At 42.2% G+C, this 20,385-nt stretch overlaps 1 protein-coding gene and 1 long non-coding RNA gene across 3 annotated transcripts in view; one reads left to right on the top strand and one right to left on the bottom strand.

The window, feature by feature from the left end:
* LOC133541835 (metabotropic glutamate receptor 4-like) overlaps positions 1–20,385 on the top strand; it is a 501,243-nt gene that overhangs the window by 9,693 nt on the left and 471,165 nt on the right. The window lies entirely within an intron of this gene.
* LOC133534959 (uncharacterized) lies at positions 10,427–11,931 on the bottom strand. The gene is made up of 2 exons (XR_009802109.1): positions 11,223–11,931; positions 10,427–11,153 (listed from the first exon to the last, which is right to left on the bottom strand). It is a non-coding gene; the product is annotated as an uncharacterized LOC133534959 (long non-coding RNA).

Here is a 20,385-nt window from a genome sequence, read left to right as displayed (position 1 = left end):
CCACAGTGTATATGTTTCTTTTACTTTTTATTCATAGCTGTATGTAGAAGTGGCTGGTTATATCCGCTGCTTTAATGTCTTTTGTCTTCTTTGATGTTTGATGTTTCCCTCTTACACACACGAAGAATGTGTACTATGGCTATGAGCTGTTGTTGTTTTTTTTCCCTTGGCTTCAGTCTGGACCCCCTCTCCAGGGCCCAGGCTTAGAATGATTTTTTTATCTTATTTTATTTTATTTTATTTTAATCTTCTATTTTTTTCTCTGGGCCGCAAGAAAATATTTCTTTAAAAAAATGTTGCATACTCCTCAGCATGTCTAGTTGTATAATGATGTTTCAAATTGTATCCCTTGTGCACCGCAACTTTCTCTGTGCAAATAAGACACGTCGGGGTGCCCCTGTGCTCAACAAAGAAATATTGCATCTCCCACTTTTCCTGGAATAATTTTTGTTCATCATTAACGTTTCTCTTCACTGCAGGCTTTGACATGTTTGGGGTTGCTGAATGTATTTGTATTTAGCCGACGCACCGAGAATAATGTTATTTCCGCAATGTGTGTCACTCCGCTTTTCCTCCCCACAGCAACACGGCAGTTGGCGGATAATAGCCGGGAAAGTACTGGGATAGCGAGCGCAAAAAAGTGACAGCTCCCGGAGTGTTGTCCGGCGCCATATAGAAATATATGTAATGTTCATCGTGTGAGGCAACGCAAATTAAACAATAACAAAAACATAAAGGTTTCAATTGGTGCAGGTTATCAGGGATGGTTATTACTGACGGACAGGTGTCGCAGTGTGACTGCAGCCAGGAACGTAAGAAAACCCTCGTCTCCATGGCAACGTCTCTGTTGCTTTCACTCATTTGCCGCTTTTCCACTAATGCAGGGATAGGCAACCCAGAACGCTGAAAGAGCCATTTTGGACCCAAATAACATAACGCTGTCAAGCGTCATTCATATAAATCTTGCGGGCCGCAGTAACATTAAACTTTCATATTAAAGCGGGGGCCGCAAAATAACGTTTTGCGGGCCGCAATCGGCCCGCGGGCCGCATGTCTGAGACCACTGCACTAAGTATATATATATATATATATGTATATACCTACAGTGTGTATATTGTACATATTGTTATGAAGGTGTCTGTTACTACATTATACATATACTTGCAGTGTGTACATATTACATAAAGTTACAATTACAATAGTTTGGATCCCAAGTGTTTTGCATATTTTATAGGACGTATTGAGTGTGTCACCATCTTGTCACTTTCACTCCGCACCAGTCCACCAGCGTGCAGGTCCTCCACCATGCACACTGCAGAACAGATTTGTGTACCAGTTCCCTTCAGACTCCGTTATTGCCTTTACAAAGGCTTGAGCTGGGAACGAGCATATTTGTGTGTGTGTGTGCGTGTGTGTGTGTGTGTGTGTGTGTGTTCTCGTATTTCCGCCCTTCTTGAGACATAAAGAAGGAAAAGTATCTTCCATATGAGGAGCTGTGAACAAGTGATGACATAAATCATGGTCCAAATAACATTGCATCTAATAGACAATGTCTCATTTGTGGTGACACCTATTAAAATGAGGTTGGTCCTAAAAAGGAGGGATTTTCCAAATGGACTGAGTGTCTCTTTTAAAAGTGCTTCCTCTCTGGTCAACATATGAAATAACATTTGTGGGTAAGACATTGAAATGTGCCCCCTTTGGCCGAAATGAATTAAAAATAAATAGATAAACATGTATATAGACACCTACTGTAATAACTTGAAGTAAATATTGAAGATTGAATACTAATTACAAAAAACAAACAAAATAAAACTAAAAGCAGCCTTTTCCTCACAATGTGTCGCCTTTTTTAAAAAATTACAAACATATTCTCATGCCCTTTCTGTTACTGTAATATTGCAATATTTTATCATAAAATTAATACTATTTCATGTAAAATTATTACTTTTTAATGCAAAATGGTGACATTTGTCATATAAAACTTTTATCTTTCATCCCAATATTGCCAATTTTTTAGTTTTTCATGTAAAATTGTAAAATTTTCCAAGTAAGATTATGACATTTGTCATCATTTTGCTAAGTAAAATTCTGATTATTATTATAACATTGCCAATATTTTTACGTTTCCTTATAAAATTGTGACTTTTGTCGAGTAAAATGACGACTCTTTTTATAAAGTTGCCAAAATTGATTGTAAGCTTTTCTTGTAAAACTGCAACTAATATTGAGTAAAATTCCAACTTTATCATAATATTGCACAAATGTTCAGTTTTTCTTGTAAAATTTTGACTTAAGTTGAGTAAAATGACGATTTTGATTATCAAAATGAGGGTGGTCCCAAAGAGGAGGGATTTTCCAAATGGACTGTGTGTCGCTTTTAAAAGTGCTCTCCCTCTGGTCATCATATGAAATAACAAGTGTGTGTAAGAAATTGAAATGCGCCCCCTATGGCCAAAATTAATACAAATAAAATAAATATGTATAAAGAGACATACAGTAATAACTTGGAGTAAATAATGAAGATTAAAAAACAATTACAAAAAAATAACTAAGAGCAGTCTTTTTGTCAGTGTCGACTTTTTTCTTATAAAATTGGGAACCATTTGTCATATTCTTGCTGTTTCTGTAGTATTGCAATATTTTCTCTCTTTTTTAATGTAAAATTATTACCTTATAATGCAAAACGGTGACATTTGTCTTGTGAAATTTTGACTTTTATCCCAATTTGTCGATTATTTTGTTGTTGTTCTTGTAAAATAGTGACTGTTATTTAGAAAAATCCAACTTTTGTCATAATATTGCACAAATGTTCAGTTTTTCTTGAAACATTTTGACTTGCATTTAGTAAAATTACGACTTTTACTATAACACTGCCCAAATTCTAAGTTTTTTTTTTTTATATGTGCATAGTATGTATATATCATCCATCCATCCATTTTCTACCGCTTATTCCTTTTGGGTTCGCGGGGAGCGCTGGTGCCTATCTCAGCTACAATCAGGTGGAAGGCGGGCTACACCCTGGACAAGTCGCCACCTCATCGCAGGGCCAACATAGATAGACGGACAACATTCACACTCACATTCACACACTAGGGCCAATTTAGTGTTGCCAATCAACCTATCCCCAGGTGCATGTCTTTGGAGGTGGGAGGAAGCCGGAGTACCCGGAAGGAACCCACGCATTCACGGGGAGAACATGTAAACTCCACACAGAAAAATCCCGAGCCTAGGATTGAACCCAGGAGTACTCAGGACCATCGTTTTGTGAGGCAGACGCACTCACCCCTCTTCCACCGTGCCAACCACATTGGTAAAATGACGACTTTTATTATAATACTGCCAAAATTCTACATTTTCTTGTGAAATTCCAACTCATTTTTCACAACAAGCTTTTTTATATTTGCATAGTTTGTATATATATTTATTGTAGTAAATACACATCTTTATATATCAAGAAAGGGTGATCCTAAAGATGTAGGCATTTTTCTCAGGTCTCAAGAAGGTATAAAATACAGGAAAGTGAGTGTGTGCGTGTGTGTGTATGTATGTGTGTGTTCTTGTACCCTTCATGAGACATGAAGAAGGAGAAGTAATATTGCAATCATTTCTTCTTTTTTTTTAAAATGTAAAATTATTACTTTTTAATGCAAAATGGTGACATTTGTCATATGAAATTTTGACTTTTACCGCAATATTGCTAATTTCTTTTTGTTGTTATAGTGACATTTTTTCAAGTAAAATTATGACTTTTGCCATCATTTTGCCAAGCAAAATTCTGATTTAAGTACACATCTTTATATATTTAGAAAGGGTGGTCCTAAGGAGGTAGGCATTTTTCTCAGGTCTCAAGAAGGTAACATATACAAGAATGTGTGTGTGTGTGTGTGTGTGTGTGTGTGTGTGTGTGTGTAATTGTATCCTTCCTGAGACATGAATAAGGAAAAGTAATACTGCAATATTTTCTCTGTTTCTTTAATGCAATATTATTACTTTTTAATGCAAAATGGTGACATTTGTCGTATGAAATTTTGACTTTTATCCAAACATTGCCAATTGTTTTGTTGTTGTTATAGTGACATTTTTTAAAGTAAAATTATAACTTTTGTCATCATTTTGCCAAGGCAAATTCTGATTATTATTATGATATTGCCAAAATGTTATACTATGAATTTTCGTAAGGTTGCAAACATTTTAAGCCCTTCTTGCAAAATTGCATCTGTTATTGAGTAAAATTCCAACTTTTACCATAATATTGCACAAATGTTCAGTTTCTTTTATAACATTTTTACTTGCGTTTTGGTAAAATTACGACTTTTATTGTAACACTGCCAAAAGTATACATTTTTCTTGTGAAATTGTGACCTTTTTCTTGTGAAACTCCAACTCATTTTTCACAACAAACTTTTTTATATTTGCATAGTACGTATATATTATTCATGTTGTAAATACATATCTTTATATATCTGGAAAGGGTGGTCCTAAAGATGTAGGCATTTTTCTCAGGTCTCAAGAAGGTAAGAAATATATGAATGTGTGTGTGTGCATGTGTGTGTGTGTGTGTGTGTGTATGCTTCATTCTCGTGTCGCCAGAAACCATCTGCTCGACAAAGAGCCTTTTCATATTAAAAAAAAAAGAAAAAAGGAGGTGATTCAGACTTATGGACACGCTACAAACAGCTCGTTATTATTTGTGTCTCTAGAAAATATGACATGTTCATCATACAATCTCTTTTTCAAAATAAAACAACTCTTCGACCGGGTACGGCCACACCCGTGGCCGTAGTGGAGGTGGACGCGCCCGCTGAGGAGGACACCTGGGGTACGGCCACCCCCGTGGCCGGCGTGGAGAAGCGGGTAGTGGTATCGGCCGCTTAGCAGGTCGTGGTATCTGCCGCAGAGGAGGAGAAGGTATCGGCCGCAGAGCAGGAAAAGGTATCGGCCGCTGAGCAGGTGCTGGTATCGGCCGCTGAGCAGGTGCTGGTATCGGCCGTGGAGTAGGTGCTGGTATCGGCCGTGGAGCAGGCAGTGGTATCGGCCGTGGAGTAGGACTTGGTGGAGCAGGAACTGGTATCCGCCGCGGAGCAGGTACTGGTCTCCGCCGCGGAGCAGGCACAGGTGTCCGCCAAGGAGAACTAAGGAACTGGCTGCTAGAAGGACTAGGACTATAATTAGGGATAAGACTAACACTAGGGCACGGGCAAGGACTTGAGTGAGGACCAGGGCTAACAATCATACTAGTGCTTTTACAAGGACTTGGGCAAAGACTAGGACTTACAGCGACACTGGGGCTCGGACAAGAACTTGGGCAAGGACTACGGTTACGAAGAGGACTAAGACCACAAGGGGGATCTGAACTAGGACTACGAGAAAATACTGAACTAGGACCGGAACTTGGACCACCATTCAGTCGACAAGTGGGTCTAGGATTAGGATTGGGACTACGAGAAGCGCAAAAACTCGGACTGGGACTTGGACTACAAATTAGTCTACAAGTGGGTTTACGAGTAGGACTAGAGTACGTATGAGAACTGTGAAAACTCGGACCGGGACTTGGACTACGAATCAGTCGACAAGTGGGTCTGCGAGTGGGACTAGAATGAAGGCTAGGACTTCAACTCTGAACAGAAGCAGGAATGGGACTAGAGCTAAGACGGAACACAGATGGAGGAGGTCTAGGAGTGCGTGACTTAACCGAGGAGAACACCGGTGGAGGAGGTCCAGAAAGCTTAGCAGGTGGAAAGATAGGTGAAGTAGGTCTAAGTGGAAGTGCGGGCTTAACCGGGGGAACTCCGGTGGAGGAGGTCTAATAGGAAGTATTTTATTGTGTTGAAAGAAAGGTGGAGGAGGCTGGACAGGTCGTCGAAGTGGCTTACTATATTGCCGCCGTGCTACCTTCGTAGCACGATTGCTAGTACTAGCCCTCCCCTTAAGACCCGGAATCCAGACAGGGCCCTGTTGGACAAAAGCTGACCGTAAGGGTGGGCGGTGGGAGGTTTGGAGGAGGGCAGACTCCTCCCCTCTAAAATGTTCAAAATCCTCACTAGTAGGAGAGGAAAAAGACAAAGAGTTGGACGGGGAACTAGAATTGAGAGGCGGGGAAGCAGGTGTGGGGGGGGGCGAAGACGGACTAGAGTTAAAGTGGTGAGAGAAAATGTCCTGATAATAATTAATCATGGAATTAAAGTAATTTTTTGGTGGGTGACTGGGTTTGGAGGTGCAATAATTGTCCTTGTAAATCTTCTTAAACAAAACAAGGTTCTTGGGTGATATGTGAGAGAGTTCATTATCAAAAAACTCCTCATCACTACTCTAATTGAATAAATGTACAGGGGAATCCACTAAGGGGTTAACGGTGACGTCATCGTGAGTGACAGGGGAGGCGGGAGCTAGTGGAGGACTAACAGAGCTAACAGTGTGGTGACTGGAAGTGGGGGAAGTGAACAGACTACCAACCCATAGTGGAGAAGAGTCCTGGGTTGTAGTTGGGGAGTACCTGATTGGGTATGCTGCTTGTCGGGGACGGAGTTCTGGAGGATCCAGCGCGAGGTGACGCGTTCCTGCTGGCCAGTTTCTGTTACGTAGGTTCGGCATCGTGGATGCGCGGTAGGTGTCGCCTCTCGATGCGCGGGATCACAGCAGGCAGAAATGAAGGTAAGAGCAGGTTTTAATGTAATATACAACAAAAGAACACTTGTACAAATGGGCAAATCGAAGGCGTGCCTTAGCACAGAAAGCTAAATGCTAATACAATCAACAGGCAGAGTTCAGAGTCCTTAATGGCGCGAGCCGAGCGCCCGGAGGCAATCTACACTTGGCAGAGAGAATACAAAATAGGCAAAACTCACGTAACTGTTGCGGGACGCAAACAAACTGGCCAGACTGAACTCAGGTAGAAGGCGGACTTAAATACAACACAAATAATTCAAAACAGGTGTGCGAAGTGAGTCCGTGCAGGAGGCGTAATTAAGTTGTCATGGTGACCATACAAAACAAGGAAGTGCGCTAACAAAGGGATCGGCAGAGTCCAGAAGTAAACAAAATAGGATTTGACATGAACACGAGATGTGATCCGGAACCGGATCACAACAGCTTCATAGCATCAGTCGACCTCCAGGGGCCCCAACCCCACCCCAGCGATGAGGTGGAGATGTGATGGCGACAGGCCGCATTACACCAATCCTTACACCCACCCACGGCCGTCCCTGTTCTTCCGCCTATCCCTGGCGACGGCCCCTCCCACCACCTTAACTAACTTATTTTCTGGGGCGAAACACTGTGGTATCAGGTAGGGATGTCCCGATCCAGGTTTTTGCACTTCCGATCCGATACCGATATTGTTTTTGCACTTCCGATCCAATACCAATACTGGCTGATACTGGCCTATCCGAGCATGTATTAAAGTTTAAAGTTATTTAGCCTACTTAGTTGTCAGATTCATGCTGAAAAGGATTTTAGTACTCTTGATAACAACTAGCCAGCTGTATTAGGTGAGTTTGAATATTACACAATAGTTGGTATTCAAGGATAAACACAAAATATCAAAAATTTTACATGACAAACAGAAATGGCATCATTAAACAGTAAACAAGTGAACAGTATAAAGTGCAAATAATGCTGTAAACATTAAAAAAAGGAAAACACACAAACAACCTGAGTGGGATAAAATGTCTATAACTCAGCATCAATACTTGCTCTTGAACAAGTGTAAAATAAAAATAAAAATATATATGTATATATCTACACACTCCCTTCAATTGTTTGCCCCAGTCAGGGGGGGCAAACAATTGAAGTCCAAGCATAATGGGGAGATTCTTTCTAAAAAAGACGAGCACTTGAAGATGCTCAGGTGTCAGCTTGCTCCCACACAGCTGACATTTTTCACACGCCCGTCTGAATGGTTAGAACGCAGACCTGTGGATGTTTTGAAGGTGTTCTGGAAAATGCGGAACGGAGTTTAGGGAGCAGCAGAAGAGTGGAATGTATTTTTGAAATCGGTGTGTTGGAAAACACGGACCGGAGTTTAAAAAAAAAAAACTGGATCTGGATCGGCATTCTCCCATGCCTTCCCGATACGCATTTTTTGGCAAATTTCGGCGGCCGATCCGATCCAAATATCGGATCGGGACAACCCTAGTATCAGGACAAGCCTAGCATGTACATATGTAATCATTCTACAAACTTACTAATTATTGAGTATTTGCAATGAAATGCGAATAATAGACTCCGGCGCCCAATTATCCCACAATAAACGTGTCGCTGGCGTGCGTCGTGAGAAATATCAAACACGCGTGAAGGTCAAAGTGCGTTACTTTTCGGGTGACCTCACGAAGAAAGTCTTCTGCGTTTGCTGCCCAGGTGTGAAGGCTGTGCGGCATCATGGGCTGGGGCAGGTGGGTGAAGGATCCGGCAGATGGAAGTGGGAGGCAGATTCCCCCCTTTGCAAAGATGTTCTTCAACCCTGGTGGAAGATAATGTGTGTAATCCACAGCAGGGATGTTAAGTGCACTCATTTCACACTCCATTTCTTACCACGCTGCCCAAGGAACAAGAGTTTGTGTGCACCTGTGTGTGTGTGTGTGTGTGTGTGTGTGTGTGTGTGTGCGCAAGTCTACCGTGACTCAGGCGACACACAACATTACTTCTTCTGCTTCTCGCCACTGGTGTTGTTCCCCCCACTCCCCCACTCCCCTTGGTTAATACCTATAATAGTTACACCATTTTTCAAAATTAATGAAATGTCAGCGACGGAGTACAGAGACGACTTGTGTGTGTGTGTGTGTGTGTGAAAGTCCTGCAGGTCGACACGGGCGACCATGCCGTTTTTGTTGACCAATTCAACTCGGATGCATGTAAAAGTCTCATGTCAACAGGGTTGCAAAATTCCGGGAATATTCAAAGTTGGAAACTTTCCACGGGAATTATCCATCCATCAATTCATCTTCTTCCGCTTATCCGAGGTCGGGTCGCGGGGGCAGCAGCTTAAGAAGGGAAGCCCAGACTTCCCTCTCCCCAGCCACTTCGTCTAGCTCTTCCCGGGGGATCCCGAGGCGTTCCCAGGCCAGCCGGGAGACATAGTCTTCCCAACGTGTCCTGGGTCTTCCCCGTGGCCTCCTACCGGTTGGACGTGCCCTAAACACCTCCCTCGGGAGGCGTTCGGGTGGAATTAACGGGAAATTAATGGGAATAAACATTGAATGCAACATGCTAGATCTTGCAGCATGATTATTAGCTAAAATAACCTGATTTAATGCAAATTCAGTAGAATTTCAACCCTACACTGTGAATTCCTCCATCACATGTGCAGTGCATTCCTCCATCACATGTAACATACTACTTACTTTCCCTCGTGATGAATGACATTTATTAGAGAGTAGGGTTGCAAAATTCAGGGAATATTCAAAGTTGGAAACTTTCCATAGGAATTAACGGGAAATTAAAGGAATAAACATTGAATGCAACATACTAGATCTTGCAGCATGATTATTAGCTAAAACAACCTGATTTAATGCAATTTCACTGTGCATTCCTCCATTACATGCACAGATAATTCCTAGCATGCTACACACTACTGCAGGGCTATTGAGGCCACATTAGTATTTGAGCCTAAGGACTTCAAAGTTGGAAACTTTCCATGGGAATTAATGGGAATAAACATTGAATGCAACATGCTAGAACTTGCAGCATAATTATTAGCTTAAACAACCTAATTTTATTGCAAATTCAGTAGATTTAGAAGAGAGGAATAAGTGTTTATTACATTTTAACAGAAGTGTAGATAGAACATGTTAAAAGGGAAAATAAGCAGATATTAACAGTAAATGAACGAGTAGATTAATAATACTTTTCATTGGCATTTGTTTACATTGCGACGCCGGTGAACTATTGTATCCTACTACGGTGTGTAGTGAAGCATGTTTACCTATTCCTCGTCCTCCAGTGTTAGTGCTACATGTAAGAAAAATACTTTATTTGTCGCCATGGAGACTAGAATTAGTGATTTAGAAGTAGGTAAAACACTGTGGATGGATGTCATCCGCTAGCTCGCTAGCCATGTCTTAAAGCACCTCTTCCTGAGGATTTTTCAGTGATATAACTTCACCTTTAGCTTTACTTTTTACTCCAAAAGTGTCTGTTCTCCCTTTTCTGTCTACACACTGTGTCTTGCTTGTAAGTACTCTGTGTGTGCGCTCTGCCGAACATGCTCCTCTGCTCATAAACCAGCAATGACATGACAAGTTGATGCGGCGTCAAGCCTATCAAAAATAAAAAATCTTAAAAAATGGGGAACCGGTACTTTTCAGACTGTAGTATCGTTTTTGATTAATTCGTACCGCGATACTATCATAGTATCAGTATTGCGTACAACCCTAGTACATATATGTAAGCTTTTCGTACTCACACAGTCACGCTGGAAGCCAGTTGCTCGGGTTTGACAGGAGTTTTAATCATCAACTTCACACAACAGGAATGTCTCGACTTTTCAGTCGCTCAGGTCTCTCACAAACACGTATGTATTGACATTTCAATCCCACAGGTCTGACTTCCTCTCTTGCACCCGGCCGCTCATTGTCAAGAACAACAGATGATTAGTTCAACACGTACCACTTGCGCTTACTAATCATCTGACAGCTGTGTCTCTCAGTCAGCACATGCCACGCCCCCGTCTGAGGGTGCGCTGTCTCCAGTCGCCCAGACGGTGTCACTGATCTTCACTCCAATAGCGCGCTGATCACAATCCTCCTTCACAAACCTCCACCGTCAGACTTAGGCCGGGACATCATCCGGCCGCGCCTACTCCCCCCCGCCCCCACATGAGAGCGGGAGAGAAAGTCCGCCATGGCCATTTGTTTGATCACTCTGAAATGGTAGGGTTGTAAAGCGAGATACCTACGGGTGATCTGCGCGTTGGCATCTTTCATGCGGTGGAGCCACTGGAGAGGCTTGCGGTCCGAGCAGAGGCTGAACGGGCGTCCCAGCAGGTAGTACCAGAGGGCACCGACCGCCCACCGGATAGCAAAGCACTCCCTCTCCACCGTGCTGTACCGGCTTTCTTGTTCCGACAGCTTTTGGCTGATGTATAGGACGGGGTGGTCGATACCTTGCTTCTGCTTGGATAAAACAGCACCCAACCCACTGTCCGACGCGTTCGCCTGCAAACAAAATGGGAGAGAAAAATCAGGCATGTGCAGTACCGGCTCCTCGCAAAGTGCTTTCCTCACCTTCTCGAATGCCTGCTGCCACTGCTCCGTCCACTGGACCAGATCTGGAGCACCTTTTCAAGTGAGGTCAGTTAGTGGGCTGGTCAGCTCCGCAAACCGGGGGACGAACCTCCGGTAGTAGCCCACCTTCCCCAAAATCTGCCTCGCCTCTTTTTTCGTCTTCGAGGTTGGGCAGGCCGCAACTGCCGTGGTTTTGTCTATCTGAGGCCGCACCTGACCTTCCCCCAAGTGGTACCCCAGATACTGTACCTCCCTCCGGCCAACCGCGCACTTCGCCGGTTGGCAGTGAGTCCCGCCCGCCTCGGGGACTCGAGTACTGCCACCACCTTTTGCATATGCTCCGCCCAGTTGTTCCCCTGGATGATAACATCATCCAGATAGGCGGCAGCATATGCCGCGTGGGGACGCAGTACCCGGTCCATGAGTCTCTGAAAGGTGGTGGGCTCACCGAACAAGCCGAACGGAAGGAACACGAATTGGTATGAACCTTCCGGAGTGGAAAAATGCCGTTATTTTCTTAGACTCTGGAGACAAGGGAATATGCCAGTAACCCTTAGTTAAATCCAGTGTCGTTAAAAAACGAGCAGTGCCCAACCGGTCTAGGAGCTCGTCGACCCGGGGCATCGGGTAGGCATCAAAACGTGACACATCATTTACCTTGCGGTAGTCCACAGAGAACCGCACAGACCCATCTTTCTTCCCTACTAGAACTATGGGACTGCACTATGCACTGTGTGACTCTTCTATTACCCCCAGTTCCAGCATGGCTTTTAACCAGTTGCTCGGGTTTGACAGGAGTTTTAATCATCAACTTCACACAACAGGAATGTCTCGACTTTTCAGTCTCTCAGGTCTCTCACAAACAGGTATGTCTTGACTTTTCAGTCTCCCAGGTCTGACTTCCTCTCTTGCACCCGGCCGCTCACTATTAAGGACAACAGATGATTAGTTCAACATGTACCACCTGCGTAAACTAATCATCTGACAGCTGTGTCTCTCAGTCAGCACATGCCACGCCCACGTCTGAGGGTGCGCTGTCTCCAGTCGCCCAGACGGGGTCGCTGACCTTCACTCCAACAGTGCGCTGATCACTATCCTCCTACACAATATATAATAAGAGAAATCATATCATTTGTCAATCAATCAATCAATCAATCAATCAATCAATCAATCAATCAATGTTTACTTATATAGCCCTAAATCACAAGTGTCTCAAAGGGCTGCACAAACCACAACAACATCCGCGGTACAGAGCCCACATAAGGGCAAGGAAAAACTCCCCCCAGTGGGACGTCAGTGACAATGACTATGAGAAACCATGGAGAGGATCGCATATGTTATTTGTTGAAAATGGTTTGATCCCTGCTTTGGAGTCTCAGCCGATCTTAACATGTGCTTCGGTATTAGCTTGCCATCCAACTTCCAGGATCTTCTGGAATTCTGGGGTTCAGTCTAGGGAAAGAACCCAAAGAATCTTTGCCACTAGATTGTCGATGCTTCACTCTCCTCCAATGACGTTTTCCATTCGTGTGGTGCTTACCTGTGGTCATCATTCCCCATCTTGGTTCCACTCACACCTACTCTCTGCTATAGTGCAGTGTGTTTCTCCACTCCTTTTGAGTGCGTCTTATTATTTTTCGGAAACTGTTTAATCTCTGCTTTGGAGTCCTAACCTGGTGTAGCCGATCTTAACGTGTTTCTGTATTAGCTCGCCACCCAACTCCGGGAGCATCTGGACTTCCGGTGTTCAGTCTAGGGAAAGAATCCAAAGAATCTTTGCCACAAGATTGTCGATGCTTCACTCTCCTTCAAGGACGTTTTCCACTCGTGTGGCACTTACCTGTGGTCATCATTCCCCATCTTGGCTCCACTCACACTTACTTCCTGCTATAGTGCAGTGTGTTTCTCCACTCCTTTTGAGTGCGCCTTTTGGTAGTTGTTGGAAACCGTTTAATGATAAATGGGTTGTACTTGTATAACGCTTTTCTACCTTCAAGGTACTCAAAGCGCTTTCACACTACTTCCACATATACCCATTCACACACACATTCACACTAATGGAGGGAGCTGCCATGCAAGGCGCTAACCAGCACCCATCAGGAGCAAGGTTAAGTGTCTTGCTCAGGACACAACGGACGTGACGAGGTTGGTACAAGGTGGGGATTGAACCAGGGACCCTCGGGTTGCGCACGGCCACTTTTCCACTGCGCCACGCCGTTTAATATCTGCTTTGGAGTCCGAGCTGATCTTAACACGTGCTTCGGCGTTAGCTCGCCATCCAACTCCGGGACCATCTCAACTTTTGGGGTCCAGGGAAAGAATCCAAAAAAAGTAAGAAAAATAATCTTTGCCACGAGATTGTTGATGCTTCACTCTCCTCCAAGGATGTTTTCAACTTACCTGTGGTCATCTTGGCCCCCTTCACACTTACTTCCTGTTATAGTGCAGCGTTTTTCTCCACTCCTTTTGAGTGTGCCTTTTCTTATTTGTTGAAAACTGTTTCATCTCCGCTTTGGAGTCTGAGCCAATCTTAACATGTGCTTTGGTATTAGCTTGCCATCCAACACCGGGATCATTTGGAATTCTGGGGTCTATTCCAGGGAAAGAATCCAAAGAATCTTTGTGTCACACCTGGTGAGGGAAGTCCTGTTTTGGGGTTGTCTGGCAAACTTCCTGTCTTATATTGAAAATTCTAATCCTCCTCTCGTTTCAGGCCACTTGCCCTTCCTCCTGTGTCAATGGTCTGATGTCTCTCCTGAATGCCTGATTGTGCCCACCTGTGTCACCCTCCCTCGTGTGTATATTGTCCTCGTCTTCCCCTGTTTTGTTGCCAGCGTATATCGTCTCATCACGTACTTCCAGCCTTCGTCCACAGTCTCGAACCAAGTTGTTAAGTATTGCCTTGCCTTATTTATTGATTTCTTTGTTCCCTCTGAGAGAGATTGATTTTCGTTTGCAGAAGTTTTTTGGTCAAGTTTTTTGTGCTAATTTCATAGTGCTTTGCCTTCCTTTTTTTCCTCCTCTTGGAGCCCTTTAGTCTGTAGTTCTCTCAGCTCTTTATAGCGTACTTTCTGTTTATACCTTCTTGTCTCCTCTGTATTACTGATTTACCTTTTTTTGTAGCTAATCATAGATTGCTGTTTTTTTGTTATTCGATTTGTGTAGAATTTCTATTGCCTTTTTCCTCCCTATGGAGTGATTTTTTGTTTATTGCAGCTGAGATGGGCTCCAGAGACCCTCCGTGACCCCAAAAGGGACAAGCGATAGGTATTATGTTTTATTGTATGATCCTGCAACAACTTGGTATCGGATCGATACGTAAATGTGTGGTATCATCTAGGGGTGTAACGGTACGTGTATTCATATTGAACCGTTTCGGTACAAAGGTTTCGGTTCGGAGGTTTCGGTTCGGTTTGGAGCTGTACCGAACGAGTAGACATGCTAGCAGCTATCAGGCTAGGACAACATGTATAAGCCAGAGCTGGAAGACTTTCCTGCCTCGTTAAGTTCTCCCGTTTGGGAACACTTTGGCTGCGCGATACAACAATGGAGGACAGAGGTTTGCCAAGATTGTTTAGCAGCTGCTTCTGACAACACGTCAAACATGTGTTGCACCTTTCCTGTATTCCGGCTCTCATAGTGTATCCCTTGCGCGCACAACCCTTCACTCTAGCCGGCAGTGGGTCTCCACAGCTCCGGACTCCAGGGTAAATGAATAGTCCGGCAATTAGTTGCAAATCGTGGCTTTATTGCGGTCTTGCACACAGCCAATCCAACAAAACACCAGCCGCACTCCCCGCACTCACGCTACGCTCCCTCACCAGGTTCACTTGCCCACTATGATGTCACATGCTGTCCCATATTAAAGGGCCACACACACACACACACACGCTACTCTCATAATACAGTGGTACTCAACCTTTTTTCAGTGATGTACCGCCTGTGAACATTTGTTTAATTCAAGTACCCCCTAATCAGAGCAAAGCATTTTTGGTTGAAAAAAAAGAGATAAAGAAGTAAAATACATGTCATCAGTTCCTGATTTATTAAATTGTATAACAGTGCAAAATGTTGCTCATTTGTAGTTGTCTTTCTAGAACTATTTGGATAGAAAGATATAAAAATAACTAAAAACATGTTGAAAAATAAACAATTTATTCATTTATAAATATTTCTACACATAGAAGTAATTATCAACTTAAAGTGCCCTCTTTGGGGATTGTAATAGAGATCCATCTGGATTCATCAACTTCATTCTAAACATTTCTTCACAAAAAAAAGAAATCTTTAACATCAATATTTGTGTAAAATGTCTACAAAAAACGGCGGGCGGTGTTGATGAACGTGGACCCCGGCTTAAACAAGGTGAAAAACTTATTGGGGTGTTTGCATTCAGTGGTCAATTGTACGTAATATGTACTGTACTATCTACTAATAAAAGTCTCAATCAATCAATCAAAAAAAGCACTTCATATGTAGAAACGTTTTGTTAAGAAACCATTCTGGGCCTTATCTTATTTAGTTTTTATTTTATATTTGTTATATATGTATTAACCCTGGCAATGGACCCTGTGTGTATATGTATGTTATGCCATTTTTTACAAATTTGGTAAATAAATAACCAAAAAATGTATATTTTGTTGTTATCTACTGTACCGAAAATGAACCGAACCGTGACCTCTGAACTGAGGTACTTACCGAACCAAAATTTTTGTGTACCGTTACACCCTAAGTATCATCCAAAACTAATGTTAAGTATCAAAGAAGAGAAGAATAAGTGATTATTACATTTTAACAGAAGTGTAGATAGAACATGATGAAACAGAAAATACGCAGATATTAACAGTACATGAACAAGTGGATCAATAAACAATTTTTTACAGTTTGTGTCAGTAAAATTGTTTGTAAATTATCAAAAAACTTTTCATTCTCTGAGTTCCCAGTGAACAGACAGAGGCTGTATTTGGTGTACCAAGCCAAAGGCTTGTACAATTCCAATCTGTACAATAGAAAGAAACGGGAGGGGTTATCTATTGTGATCCATAACCTGCCCAAGCTCGATCCAGGACCAGTCCAAGCCCGAGGCATCGTTTTCTTTTGTGTTAATGTGACCGAAAACAATTGCTGTTTACATCGTTTTGTAAACGGGGAAAGTCCAAATAAAAAGAGGTGGCGTACAATCTTTCGCCAGAGCGTGGGTGACACTGTAAGCGATTACAGGTCGACGCAAAATTTAATTCTGTCTCTGTTTATTTCCTTGCTTCTTGTCTAGTTTAAGGGATGTCACCGATGTTTGAATAATAGGTAGATAAATGACACAATATGTTACTGCATATGTCAGCAGACTAATTAGGAGTCTTTGTTTGTTTACTTACTACTAAATGGCAAGTTGTCGAGCATGTTCACTATTTTATTTAAGGACTGAATATATTATCAAACAATAGTTTTATGTACACTAATGTTTTTTTGTTCAAATAAAGACAATATTTTTTTTTTTTGTGGTCGCCTTTATTTATAAAGTTATAGAAAAGTACAGAAAAGTATCAAAATACTTTTTGGTACCGGTACCTGCACCAAAATATTGGTATCGGGACAACACTAGGTCTGATTGTATTCCACAAGAGGATAAAATTGATTAGGAGTCATTTTGTTTTTTTCCTCTGACTTTACTACCTTTAAGAACCACTTACAGTATTTGGGGACTCTGTCAAAGTTATATCCTATCTCTCTGGAACAGCCAAAAACTACACTCACTCTCTCTCTCTCGTTTTGATGATACTGAGGTGTATTTCTGTTCTTGTCTTGTTGTCCTCGTCCGGGCTGAAGGGCGACACAGCAGTGCGGCTGGATCAAAAGGAAAAGTTGCTTTATTACTAGCGAGCCCCATTATACGGAACTGCAGTACCTGGAAGAGGTCAGGTCAAAAGAATGAGGCACTCCCGACTTGGAGAATCCAAACCATCCGTTTTTATATTCCTCCTTTCTGTGTTTAAGTCAGGAGAGTGGTCCCCTTAATTTATAAAAGTATCAAAATGTATCGAAATAAATTTTGGTACCGATACTAAAATATTGGTATGGGGACACCACTACGCTGTTCAATTGCATTGTTTTCATACAACATTTCTCATCTGAAATATCGTTTAACCGAGCTATGCCGAGTAACCGTGTAATACTCTTCCATATCAGTAGGTGGCAGTTGGTAGCTAATTGCTTTGTAGATGTGGGAAACAGCGGGAGGCAGAGTGTAGGTATAAAGGTGTCTAATGCTTAAACCAGGGGTAGGGAACCTATGGCTCTAGAGTCAGATGACTGCATATGGCTCTCAAATAAATCTTAGCTGACATTGCTTAACACGATAAGTAATTAATAATTCCGCTGGTAATCACAGTTTCAAAAATAACGTTCAAATTATAAAACATTTTCATGCATTTTAATCCAACCCTCCATTTTCTACCGCACCTGTTAAAGATGTCGCATTAATGGTAAGAAGTATTATATGTATTATTGGTTTACTTTTATAATAACAATGTTGTTAAAAAGAATAAGGGACTTATTATATTCTACAAATGTTGGTCATACTTAAAAATGCACAAATTTAGTTGTATTCAGTGTTGAAAAATGTTCTATGTCCTAGAACCAGTGAAGGTGAAGGCCTGTAGCACGACTGTCCACAACTTCTTATTGTCATTGTTCCATCCTGGCGTGGGCGTCATTAATCGCCAGAAATAGCGTGTGCCTGTAAACGCCGCATCTTTGCATAAAAAGCACATTTTAAGTCGTGCGAACATCCATCTGAAGCGCATCCACCTACACAACCGTGCCTGCACGCCATTTTCTACACAGGAACCGATGACGGAGAACGTGCGAGAACCCCGCCAGCCCCCCGTGGGCGTTTTTTTTTTCGTATTCCCCCCTCCTCTAACCCTGTGATGCGGAGGCGGGATTATTGAAAAGCTCCGTCTTTGCCACGAAAAAGAGCTTTTCCACAATGTAGTTAACGACCAAGACACCGGCGTTATGCGCCATTGACTCGCCGTCGCCCCGCGGCGCTGCGTTGTGATGGGTTCACTGACACTGGTCTGTGGGAAGGCTGCGGCCCCCATCCCCATCCTCATCCTCATCCCCTCACATGAGTCTGACATGTTCACACTCAGCGACTGAAAAAACATACACATTCTATGGTGACCTCCATCTACAAAACCCAAAACCAGTTTAGTTGTCACATCGTGTAAATGGTAAATAAAAACAAAATACAAAGATTTGCAAATCCTTTTCAATTTATATTCAATTGAATGGACTGCAAAGACCAGATACTTAATAATTAAACTGGAAAACGTTATTTTGTGCAAATATTAGCTCATTTGGAATTTGAGTCCTGCAGCACGTTTCTAAAAAAGCTGGCACAAGTTGAGTTAAAAGACTCAGAAAGTTGAGGAATGCTCATCAAACACTTATTTGGAACATCCCACAGGTGTGCAGGCTAAATGGGAACAGGCGGGTGCCATGATTGGCTATAAAAGCGGCTTCCATGAAATGCTCAGTCGTTCCCAAAAAAGGATGGGACGAGGGTCACCGCTTTTTCAACAAATCCCTGAGCAAATTGTTTAAGAACAACATTTCTCAACCAGCTATTGCAAGGAATTTATTGGATTGGAAATCTGCCCTTGTAATCCCTCTATTATAAGGAGGTGACCCTAGTAAACTAAATAACTATAGACCGATCTCTAAACTCTCTATTCTGGCAAAAGTGCTTGAATCACTTATCAGTGAACAGATAAAATAATTTTTGGACACAAACTTTGTTCCGTCACCATTTCAGTCAGGTTTTCGCAAAAACCACAGAACTGTTACGGCTGCTATGAAGTTTATTAATGATGTAACTGAAGCTCTTGACAAGAAGCAGTGCTGTCTGTCCCTCTTTATTGACTTTTCAAAGGCATTTGATACTGTTGATCATGTCATTTTAATCAAACGTCTTTCAGCTTTTGGTTTTTCTCAGCAAGCAGTTGGATGGTTTGCAAATTACCTCACAAGTAGAACTCAGGCTGTTCAGATAGAAGGTTCCTCCTCAAACGTAGTGCAAGTGAAAAAGGTGTTCCTCAAGGTTCTGTGTTTGGCCCCTTATTATTCACCATTTACATAAGTAATCTTGGACAGAATATTCCAAACTCAACTTTCCATTTCTAGGCTGAAGATACTGTCATATACTGCACAGCACCAACTCCTGCTGAGGCCTTTAAATATCTACAATATGCATTTGACAGAGTACAATATCAACTTTGCTATCTTAAACTGGTTTTAAATGCACAGAAAACAAAGTGTATGTTCTTTACCACATCAAAAACTGTAAGATCAGCACTGTGTGAAAACATTTTAACGAGAAATGGGCCACAAATAATGTTAGTATCTTCTTTTAAATGTTTGGAGTTTTTAATTGATGACCACTTGAGTTTTAAGGAGCAAATCCAGTTTGTTGTAAAAAAAAACCTGAAACTTTTACTGGGATTTTATTTTATAAACAAGTCTTGCTTTTCTTTTATTGTGAAACAGAAATTGGTGGAAACAACCTTTTTACCTGTTATTGACTATGGAGATGTGTTGTACATGAATACTACTGCTGGTTGTCTCCACAAGCTGGATATTGGTTACCACGGGCCACTGAGATTCATCACCAACTGCCCCCCCTTACTCACCATTGTGTCTTATACTCCATGGTTAACTGGACGTCTTTATGTGCTCGACGCCTCAATCATTGGTATGTTTTCATCTACAAAACCATTGTGGGTATCACTCCATCTTATCTATCTTGTCTTTAAAGCTTCTGTGAAAGGATTGCAGTCTACCTTGTCTGTATGCACATGTGTCACATGAGCAAGTTTTAATGTTGTAAATGTGATGTTTTATGTGTTGTTTACTATTTTTACTGTAACCTTTCTGCTGCCCTCTTGGCCAGGTCTCCCTTGGAAAAGAGATATTTGATCTCAATGGAATTATTACCTGGTTAAATAAAGGATGAATAAAATAAGATAAAAATAAATTTAGGGATTTCACCATCTTTGGTACGTAATATCATCAAAAGGTTCAGAGAATCTGGAGAAATCACTGCACGTAAGCCATGATATTACGCACCTTGGATCCCTCAGGCGGTACTGCATCAAAAAGC

Source organism: Nerophis ophidion, linkage group LG02 (assembly GCF_033978795.1).
Source record: "Nerophis ophidion isolate RoL-2023_Sa linkage group LG02, RoL_Noph_v1.0, whole genome shotgun sequence".
Lineage (NCBI taxonomy): Eukaryota > Metazoa > Chordata > Actinopteri > Syngnathiformes > Syngnathidae > Nerophis > Nerophis ophidion.
Note: the sequence above shows the minus strand (reverse complement) of the source record. Positions and strands in the feature narration are given on the sequence as shown.